Source organism: Pinus tabuliformis, chromosome 7 (genome assembly GCF_031772625.1).
Source record: "Pinus tabuliformis cultivar Carrire ecotype Pingquan chromosome 7, CPIR1, whole genome shotgun sequence".
Taxonomy (NCBI): Eukaryota; Viridiplantae; Streptophyta; class Pinopsida; order Pinales; family Pinaceae; genus Pinus; species Pinus tabuliformis.
Window position 1 is genome coordinate 448,332,182 of NC_142293.1, and position 9,844 is coordinate 448,342,025.

The following is a 9,844-nucleotide window of genomic DNA, read 5'->3' on the forward strand; positions in this document are numbered from 1 at the left end:
GTACATAAAGTTAACTCCAAAAGTCCTTTTTCGTCATCTAATCCCTTAAGTCCGAAAAAGTATAAAACAATACAGAAGGGATGAGTTTTCGATAGTTTTAACGAGCCGAATAAAACAAGCGCTCGATCTTTTTGTGCAATAATCCCTCAGGTCCAAAAAGATTAAAATCTAGAGGAGGGATAGCTCTTCCTGTCCCTTTAACGAGCTGGAAGGCCAAGGACTCGGCAATCTTTTCATATTTTACGAGTCAATTGAAAAGAGCTTAAAGAAGACTCGTCTTTTGAGGAACGAGTGATAAACAGGGTTAGCAGCTGATTCCAGGTACAGGTTGGAATTTTCCAATCATGGCAGTGTCACAAGGATGGCTAGGTGAAATCACTCTTCGCAGCTGTTCCTCAAAATGGGTAAACAAACATATGGAGGTGAACGATCGGCCAATGGAAAAGTGGAGGTGACGGTGCAAACACGACCAAGGCTTTAATGGCTGATGATATTACATTCACAGTGGTTATTTACCAGGATAGTTCATTTTTTAACGAGCTTAAACGTGGGTGGAAACATTTGCTCGGTCTTATGTTTATTTTTTAACGAGCATGAACTATGTGCTAAAACTGCTCGAATCTTGCGTTTATTTTTTAACGAGCATGAACTTTGTGCTAAAACTGCTCGATTACCCAGTCATATAATAAGAGTGTCTCATGTAAGATTCCATTTTTTATGGATCTTGCGCCTTACCAAAGCTATGCCCCGCATCCTTTCGTTATGCAAGTTCGGAAACGACTAATCCTACGAGTTTAAAGGGTTAGACCTACAGGTTTAAAGGGAAGGACCTAAAAATTTAAAAAATAAATAGCTGCCCCTTGCTTGCACTCCAAAAGGTTTGCATGCCCCCAGGCATAAAGTATGATTTCAAGGTTACCCCTCAATTTGCAGATAAAACATTCGTTCTATCGGGAGAGACCTACCTCTTTCAGGTTACCCAAAGATTGTTCTGTTATTCTTTCAACAAAACACTTCTTCGGCGATGTCTACCGAGATAAACAAAGGTGAGTGATGAGACCCGCCCTCTCACATAACTTTGACAAGAGAATCTTATTCCAGAACAACCCCTCTTCCAACCACGGACGGGGTACGGACTAGTCATATTTTCCCGCGGAAACCTACCTTATACCCAAAGTTTTCCTGCCGAAGCAAACCATGACGCATGCCCCTTGGGTTCCAGTCATATCCTCCCAGATTACTCGCGCTCATCAGGAGGACGGACCGTGGGTTGAGACACTTCTTGCGTGAATAGACCATTTAGGGATGGTACATGACTATTTGCGATGCGTGATCCGGGAAATGAAAGTTGGTCTACGAGCTTGACCACTCTTCCTCCATGCGGAAAACACATTACTCTAAAGAGTGAGGAGACTATAGCTCCCATGCAATATATATAGTCTCGTCCAAGGAGTAGGTTATAATCCAAGGGTCCTTGAACGACCATCACGTTCATTTGAACGGTCTTCCCTTTCAATGTTATGGGTACATTGGGGAGGATCCCTAAAGGTCGACTAGTTCCTTTATCAAAACCTGATAGATTTCTCATTTCAGGTAAAAGCGCTGGTGAACCAAGCGCTTTCCAAGCAATAGAGGAAAGGATACTCACAGATGCCCCCTCATCAATGATAGTGCCAGCCATTACCATTTTGTATATTTGAACGATAATTCTGAATGGTATGCTGGCTGGCAACCGGGGTCTGCCTAGTCGGTTCCAATCAAAGGACACAACGAGGTTGCTTGGTGGTGGGACCGAATAGACAGCCGGATATCGCTCTGACGAAATTCCTTCCTGCGATAAAGGAATGGGGGCATTGCCCCCTTGTTCATCAGAGTCAGTGTTGATGAAGAGAATTTGGATGGTGTCGTCTTTATTCTCCTCTGTGATGGTATCATTCGAAGATAGAGCCTCTGAAGGCAAAAACGGGTCAACTGCCGTATCAACCTTTTGATTTTCGTCAGGCATGGATCCAGATGGTTCATCTTCAATGATAGGTGTTTCGGCTGACCACCTAGGCGGGCCAGCTGGGTTCTCAACTAGTGAAGGACTTGGCAGGAGTTTTTGATATCCAGGAGGAAGTTGCGCTCGTAGAATTGGGTGATCTTCCAGAACTCTTTTAGCCTCGTCTAAGAAGGGACAACGGTGGATGGCGTGATCGCCTTCACACAGTTTGCAGGGAAATTTAGCTTTCCCTCTCTGTCCTGGGACTTCACTTTCACTAGTCGACGGTGAGCAGTCAACATGGCTATCAGAGGTTGATGCTACCGAATTGTGAAAACGGGGAGACCAGTCCCTTAGTATTCGAGGGATACAGGGACAATCTCTGTGGAAATGGTCTCCCTTGTATATGACACATGGCGATTTAGGCCTGGTCAGTGTTGTGTGTGCATTTTTGTCAGACGACCCTTGTTTGCCCCCAGACGCCTTTGGCTCCTTCTTCTTCTTCTCTTTCTTCTTCTTTCCTTCTTCTCCTTAGGAACTTGGTTTTTGGCTTTACCAGTTCCGTCAAGCGAAGCGGAAGGAGGAGAGGAAGATGAAGTAGAAGGTTGGTGGGTAACTCTGGTCTGGTCTAATTGTTGACTCGACTATTCAGGAATGGTGGTGTTCTGAACGAAATTGGTTGAAAAGAGCCAGACTGGCAGGCCAATTGTCAGTCCTGGAAGCGACAATGTGGCCATGTGGGGCGCACCAACATCTCGCCAAGAGGAGAAGGGACTAGGAATTCCACCAAGGGGAATTCCTTGGTTGGTGTGCTCCATTTTTTCAACCTAAAGATCAACGCAGGAATTAAAGGGTGATTGTTCCGTTTAAAATAAATTTTAACGACGCTTTAGACACAACTTGCTTTTTCACTTTTAAAGAGTCGAGAAAAAGCTAAAGATGACTCTAGTCTCCTTCGATGTTTTAACGAGCCCGAAGTGACAAATGCTCGGATGGACTTTTTCTGTTATAGAGTCTGAAAAAGGCCAAAAGGAACTGCTCTAGAGTTCTAGGCAGAGGGTGTGCCAAACTTTTCGCAAAACCGCAGAATACTTTTTAGGGTACGGGCGGTCGATCTTCCTGAATGTTGTGTTCAGTGCATTGCGATCAGTAGGGCGGCCGACACGGCTTCCTAAGGATAAAGGTTTTATGCCTATAGGGGTCTCCCAATATATACGCGACGGTACATGGGAGCACAATCCGTACTAGCGCTATCGTCCCTCAGGAGGAATCACCCACCATCCACGAGATCGACAGTCACCAGGCTTAACGACACCGGAACACGTCTTTAGCCTAGACCTCTATGTCGTGCGTTATGTTGCAAAGCGTTGTTAAGTTCATTCAATTTATTTTAGGTTGATCTTTTTAAAGTTTTCCTTTCAAGGTTCACCACGAGATGTATGATACAAATTCCTAAACGCAGTCTAAAGATGATAAGCAAACTTTATATCTTTTCAACTTTGAAAATCCTAGCTACTAAGGGAAAAGAAAGACACCATCTTTTCTCAAAGAGCAATCAGCACACTCTAATGCACTTTTCCTAAATCCAACATGCAAACTATCAAATGCAAATGCATAATGCAGGTGTTTGTTTTCCGCTTTCTTAGTATTGATGCCTACAAAGAAAGCTTTTTGTACAACTTTGAATTTGCTTTTAAATGATCAATACAAACAAGTTTACTTTTTCGAAATCAGAGAAGATAGAAGAGATTACAACACTTAACGATTTTCGAAATAAAGACTTGTTTCGACACTTAAAAGAGACAAATTCAAACCAATAAGCAAAAGTAAATGTATAATCAATCTGCAAACAGCCAATGAACTCTCTTCTAAGATCACAATCAACAGATCTGAATCAAAGGCTACAGGATGACTATTTCACTCATGCAAAGGAAAACTGTAAATGACGCCACAAACACATAAAAACACTCACAGTCTTTTTGTACAAAAGGAGGTGGAATGTAAGCAGAGAAAAGGGGTTATTAGACTGGTACCTATGCTGGTTACAGGCTGCAAAAAACAGAGATCAAAACAAGGCAAAACAGAGCAGAGAACCCCAGCTGCACAAGAGCAAACTGGTTCAGCGCAACCTCAACACAGGGGTTTTGACATTCAGCGCAGGTAGCCTTCACGGGACCTGCATTGAAATGCAGAATCCCTTCACTGGGTCTGCGCTGAAGGAGAAACTCTCGTTTCCCTCAGGTTCTGGGTCACAGATTGCTATTTAATTCACTTTTTTAGGCCAAATAAAAGCAACAAGCAAGGTGTAATCAAAGGGATGCTTTGAAGGGCTACTAAGATCTATCACAAGGATCATCAAATCATTTGTGAATCTATTGTTAAGATCATAGACAAGTCCAGTAATTGGATCAAAGCAGCAACTTTCTACTTTGCATCCGGGAAAGATACAGTTCGATTGTTGCTGTCAAGTCTATGAAAGAAACAATGATAGAAACACAAATAAAATGACTAAACAAATCTCCCCAGCGGAGTCGCCAATTTGTTGTGGGGAAAAATGCCTATGCAGGACGATCCTATCCACCTAAGGTGTGACAGTGCCTTAGCAACAAACGAGTACAGCTATTCTAGTTTCTTCCTTTATGAAATGTGAAAGAAGAGAGATCAATAGACTTACCGGTGTCTTCCGTTTGTCCCTCGATCCGATCTCCCTTCTCTTTGGGTGTTCACAGCTACTTGCCTTCTTGCTTATCCAGCTACAACTTCCTGCAAGATCACAAGAGAACAGCTACTTGCGACAAGAGAACAGCTACTTGAGACAAGAGAAGAACACTACACAAAGACAGATGTTCACATTCATAACTAGTTTAGGATTAGAAATAAACCAAATACACTAAAGCATTCATACATCAAAATACATCAGCATATAGGAGAAACCAAGATAGCTTTATTGATGAATAACAAGGTTCAGGAAGAGATACAACCCAGAGGGCTCCAATCCAGCATCTCCTTCCCAGCAAATGGAATTCCTCTCTTTTCCCCCTTCAAAGCATTAAGCACCCAATGATTCCAGTCTCAAACCAACAACAATTCTTTGCAATAACAAAATTCCAGCCTCTAGATCTCATGGAGGAGAGATCCATATATAGATGTTTGGAGAGAGGATGAGTCAGCTTGAGATCTGACTAGTGTCCTCTCCCTCTGTCAGTTCTTGAGTCCACTTGGAGGTTTTTGCTTCCACTTGGAGATTTGGAACCTCTTACTCATCACCAGTCGAATTCCCTGAGGCAAGTGTCATTTTGGAAGCTTCCTGGGTTTTGACACCTTAAGAAATGAGCCTGCCACTTATCCACTCTCGTTCAGCGCAGGTAGCCTTTGTTCCAGTTGACATTCAACGCAGGTAGCCAGTGTTGGCTTTGACATTCAGCGCAAACAGCTAGTGTAGCTACTGAAATGATCCTGAATTGACTTGTTTTTGAGCAGTTTCAGGTGGAGAACTTCTGTGAATTGTTGTGGTTTGTTAGCCTTGTTCCTCTAGGGGTAGGAAAAACATGTTTAGGGACTTTGGATCCCTTAGATTATGGACATTTCATGCTCAATGCTGTAAGGCACAAAAATGTCTATAACAGGTGCGGCACCGCCTAAGTTAATAACTTGTTCACCATTAGTTAACTTTACGAACTACACCTTCAACAATTCATAATAAACATGAATTCATATTATTAATGTGCGGAAACCATCAACAATATAACAATAATAATTCAACTCGGCAATAATAATAATAAACGATCTTTTATTATATATGCGGAATTTTTACATGACCGGGAGCCGCGCTCAACCGGCGTTCAATAACCAGGAGGGCGCCCGCCCGTGCGAGAGCGCACGGCGGTCTGCCAAGACTCCACCGAAATACAAAGTAATATATCAAGTTTTCACCCGTGTGTCGTTGGGCGGGTGGGCGCACCTGTGCACAACCCTCACCCGAACCTCAACACCCAACCGAGACCAAACTCCGTGCGGTGAGCGCCCGTGCGCACCACACTACACAACCGTCCACACTTCAACTACCGCGCCCGGCTCGGCGGGCTCATCCGCGTCCTCGTTGTAGTGCGACCTGCGCCTCCTCCCAAGTGCGCACAACTCTTGTGCGTTGGAGCGAAGTGCGAATTCGTTCGATTGTTCGATGATGAGAATGAACCGCAGGTCCATCCAATATATATGCTCACAAGGTCGCTCGCCCATCCTTGGCCGACCTTCTAACTTTCAACACGAATGCCCATACTATGTCGCCTCCCACCGTCGGCTCACCCAAGTGTGGGTATGTTCGTGTATGTCGTTCGCCCATCATATATAAACTCCGCAAGTCCACCAATATGCACATGCTCATACACGATGACGATCTACACTTAGTCATTTTCCACGACGGAGGGAGCGCGCCCGTGCCCAAGAACGCAGGGCGTTACACTAGGCCTTGGAACAACGCTGCCACCCATCTCTTCAAACGCTACAAGAGGCAAGTGACCCTTCGGTCGGTAAAAGATTTATTTCACTCCATATTCCAGTCACACAGATCATAAATTCAGCTGTCCGCGAGAAGGACATAGGTGACTAGCGGCGTGGGCGCATTCCTACGGGAACGTAAATAATCAACTCCACTAAGAATGATCACAAAACAAGGTGCCTTAAGAGGCGAGACATAAACGCCATGGTAAGTTAAGTTATACAGATCTCATATCTTATCTATATTTCTGAACATGATGAACAATCAGTTGTTTCCTATTGTTCTGTTTTTTTGTTCTCCCGAGATTTTGGCCTGTATTCAGAGAAACAGGTGCAAACATGTATATCTCCATCATCTTTATTATGTACTATCATTTCCATATGTTTTTCATAATAAAAAGTATAACTTTTTTTGTGCTGAAAAAAGTTAAGTTAAATCTCGCATTCAGAAACCCTCCCAACCTCCTCCAATAAATGTCAAATCACCGCTATTGGGGATCTATTTTTAAATTAGAGAAAGAATGTAACACCTCTCAAGAATATTTATTACTTCCCCATTCAGATTTCGTTATAAATTGTTTTATTTAGCATTTTTGTGTCTTAAAGAACTAATTTATGTTTTGTGAAATCATAACGAAGGAATTCTTAATCCTCTATCAACCATTCTTATCCAGGTTGTAAAATAAAATCTTCCAAATTCAATAATTTTAATTAATTTAATAATTTTTATTATAAATATTATTATTTATTAAAATTAATATTATATTTTTATTTGTAAATTTGATTGGATTACATTATTATCATATTTAATTTCTCACTTGAATTGGAGGTAACACAAATTTTGATTCCAAAACATAAACTTCTGTAAACCCCATAAATTTTAATTAATCTTCATTTACATTGATATTAATAGCTTGAAATTAAAAAAAAAAATGGCTTGACCCATTTTGAACTACAATCACCCGTAAACATATATTTTAACGTTAAAATTAAAGTTATTATTAATATTAAATTTAAGATTTTTAAACCTTTAATTTTAAATTTTAATGAGAATTTTTTATCATAAATGAATATTAATCATTTACAGGTTAGAACTATAACTAATATTAGAACTATAGTTAATATTAATGTTAATTATAATTTAGGATTTTTAAATTTAATTTAAATTTTTTTAATTAAAAAAATTTGTCTTATCATTCAATAATGAAGTGTTAAATTATAAATTTTATTATTAAAATTGTTTTAATTTTTTTTAATTTAAATAAATTATGGATTCCATAAATATTCAGGAAATCAACAACGATATAAAATACTAATTAAAATATCTTTAAAAACACTTATAAAATACCATTGTCATTTATTTCAAACGGTTTATAATTTTCATTATTATAATTGTTTTTAAAAATCTCTTAATTTAAACGGATTGTGTATGCTAGAAATATTCAAGAATTCAGCAAATCAGCAATGGACATAAAATACCGATTAAAATATCTAAGAAAAACTTTTAAATTACCATGGTCACTTATTTCAAACCCTTATTTCTATTTAGATTCCAAAGATGTTTGTTACATTTTTAAGAATTCCTTGTATAATTTTTAATAAAATTACCTCAATAGAGCGGCCATTATTGTTAAGACGACAATTCTCATGGTTAGACTAGATTAGATCGGTATGGGTGGTTGGTTGTTATCAGATATTAAATTCGATGTTGATGTTGATGTTGATGTTCAAGTTGCAGTTGGGATTAGATTTCATCATCAATGCGTCCCAGCAAATGTGCCGCAATCTGAGCCTGTACGAGGCATCTACCAAATAACATGATTTGGAGAGAGAAGTAAGGAGAAGGTACTACCAATAGCAGATCTCGTAGCTGTATATATTATAGAAGCATCTATGTCAACGGAAACGTGTTTTAATTTCTATCGTCTGTTTGTTTCTTTCATTTTACCACCAGTAATAACAAGTATTTCTCCTTAGGAATACAGTATAACGCTATATTTTTCTGCTATATTAAAATTATAATTTAATTAATTTTTATGATTTTTGAACACTAAAAATATATAATAAAATCAATATTTTAAAATATATAACTATCTATCACTTAAAAAAATTAATTAAAAATATTTATATCAAATGTGACCTTTTAAATTAACCTCAATAACTAATTATAATTTCCCTAGATTTAAATAATAATAAACTTTAATTTCGCCTAACATTATATCATAAAATTCTAATATATGATATTAAAAAAATTAATACGGCAAACCAAAAGGTAAAACAAATTGTAACATATTATATTAAAGAATTTTTCACAGCACAAATCAAAAGATAAAACGATGACAGCCTCTATTTATCGTGTCCATTTCACTTTGCCAGCAGGGACACGTACTACAGGCTGAACTTTACAGTCAAGAAATGCAAACACATGTACTTGCTGAAATTTATAGTGAAGAAATGTAAGCAGCCGACGACACACTCAATTTATTGTGTCCATTTCATTTTGCCAACAGTGACACGTACTACAGGCTGAACTTTACGGCAGTTCCTATTTCCACCTCCATAACAAAGTTAATGCTATGGAGGTACACCCTCTGACAGCTGCAGACATCCTCCATGTTCGACCCTGCATCATAGCATGCATCCGTCTCCGGCGATTAGAGGGCATGCAGCTCCGGCGACTCTGCCGTCTGCCGTGCTCCTGCCCATCGACGACCCTGCCCGCCTCCCAGACTCCGGCAGCTCCGTCATTGCAACTGATTTATCTGACTCCACCACTCCGACTTCAACTCTTCATTCAATACGTCCATGTACATTCATTCAATGACACCTCGCTGAGTCCCCGTCCAACATTTCAAATTAGACAGTGCCGCCCAAAATTTTGAATTCAAATTTGGTAGTCCCGCCCAAATTCTTTTATGAAATGAATAGAAATGTGTAATCATTGTTTTGATGTGAGCAAGAGGAGGTTTTTTTACTAGTTGTGGGTGGAACTCTACACTTGAAGGCATCTCCATGGGCATTTTTCTATTGTTTGCAGATCAGTACTTCAACGTGATGCTTATCGTGGACGAAGCGTGAAGAGAGAGTATGATGAAATGGTTACGAGCGATCAAATAGAGAAATATGTGAGGAATCTGACGGATGATGATCAAAATGGAGATGGAAGAGTTAAATCATTGAAGGAAAACTGTGACAGGCTCAAGGAATTGGCCAAGAAATCTGTGTCGAAAGATGGATCTTCATCTAAGAATTTAGATATGATATGTTTGTAGAAGCCACTATGTCACTGTAAAATAACAAGAAAAACCCAGTTTCAGATTCCAGGACACCATCCGTTTCTCAGCACCCGCAACATGGATTTCAAAT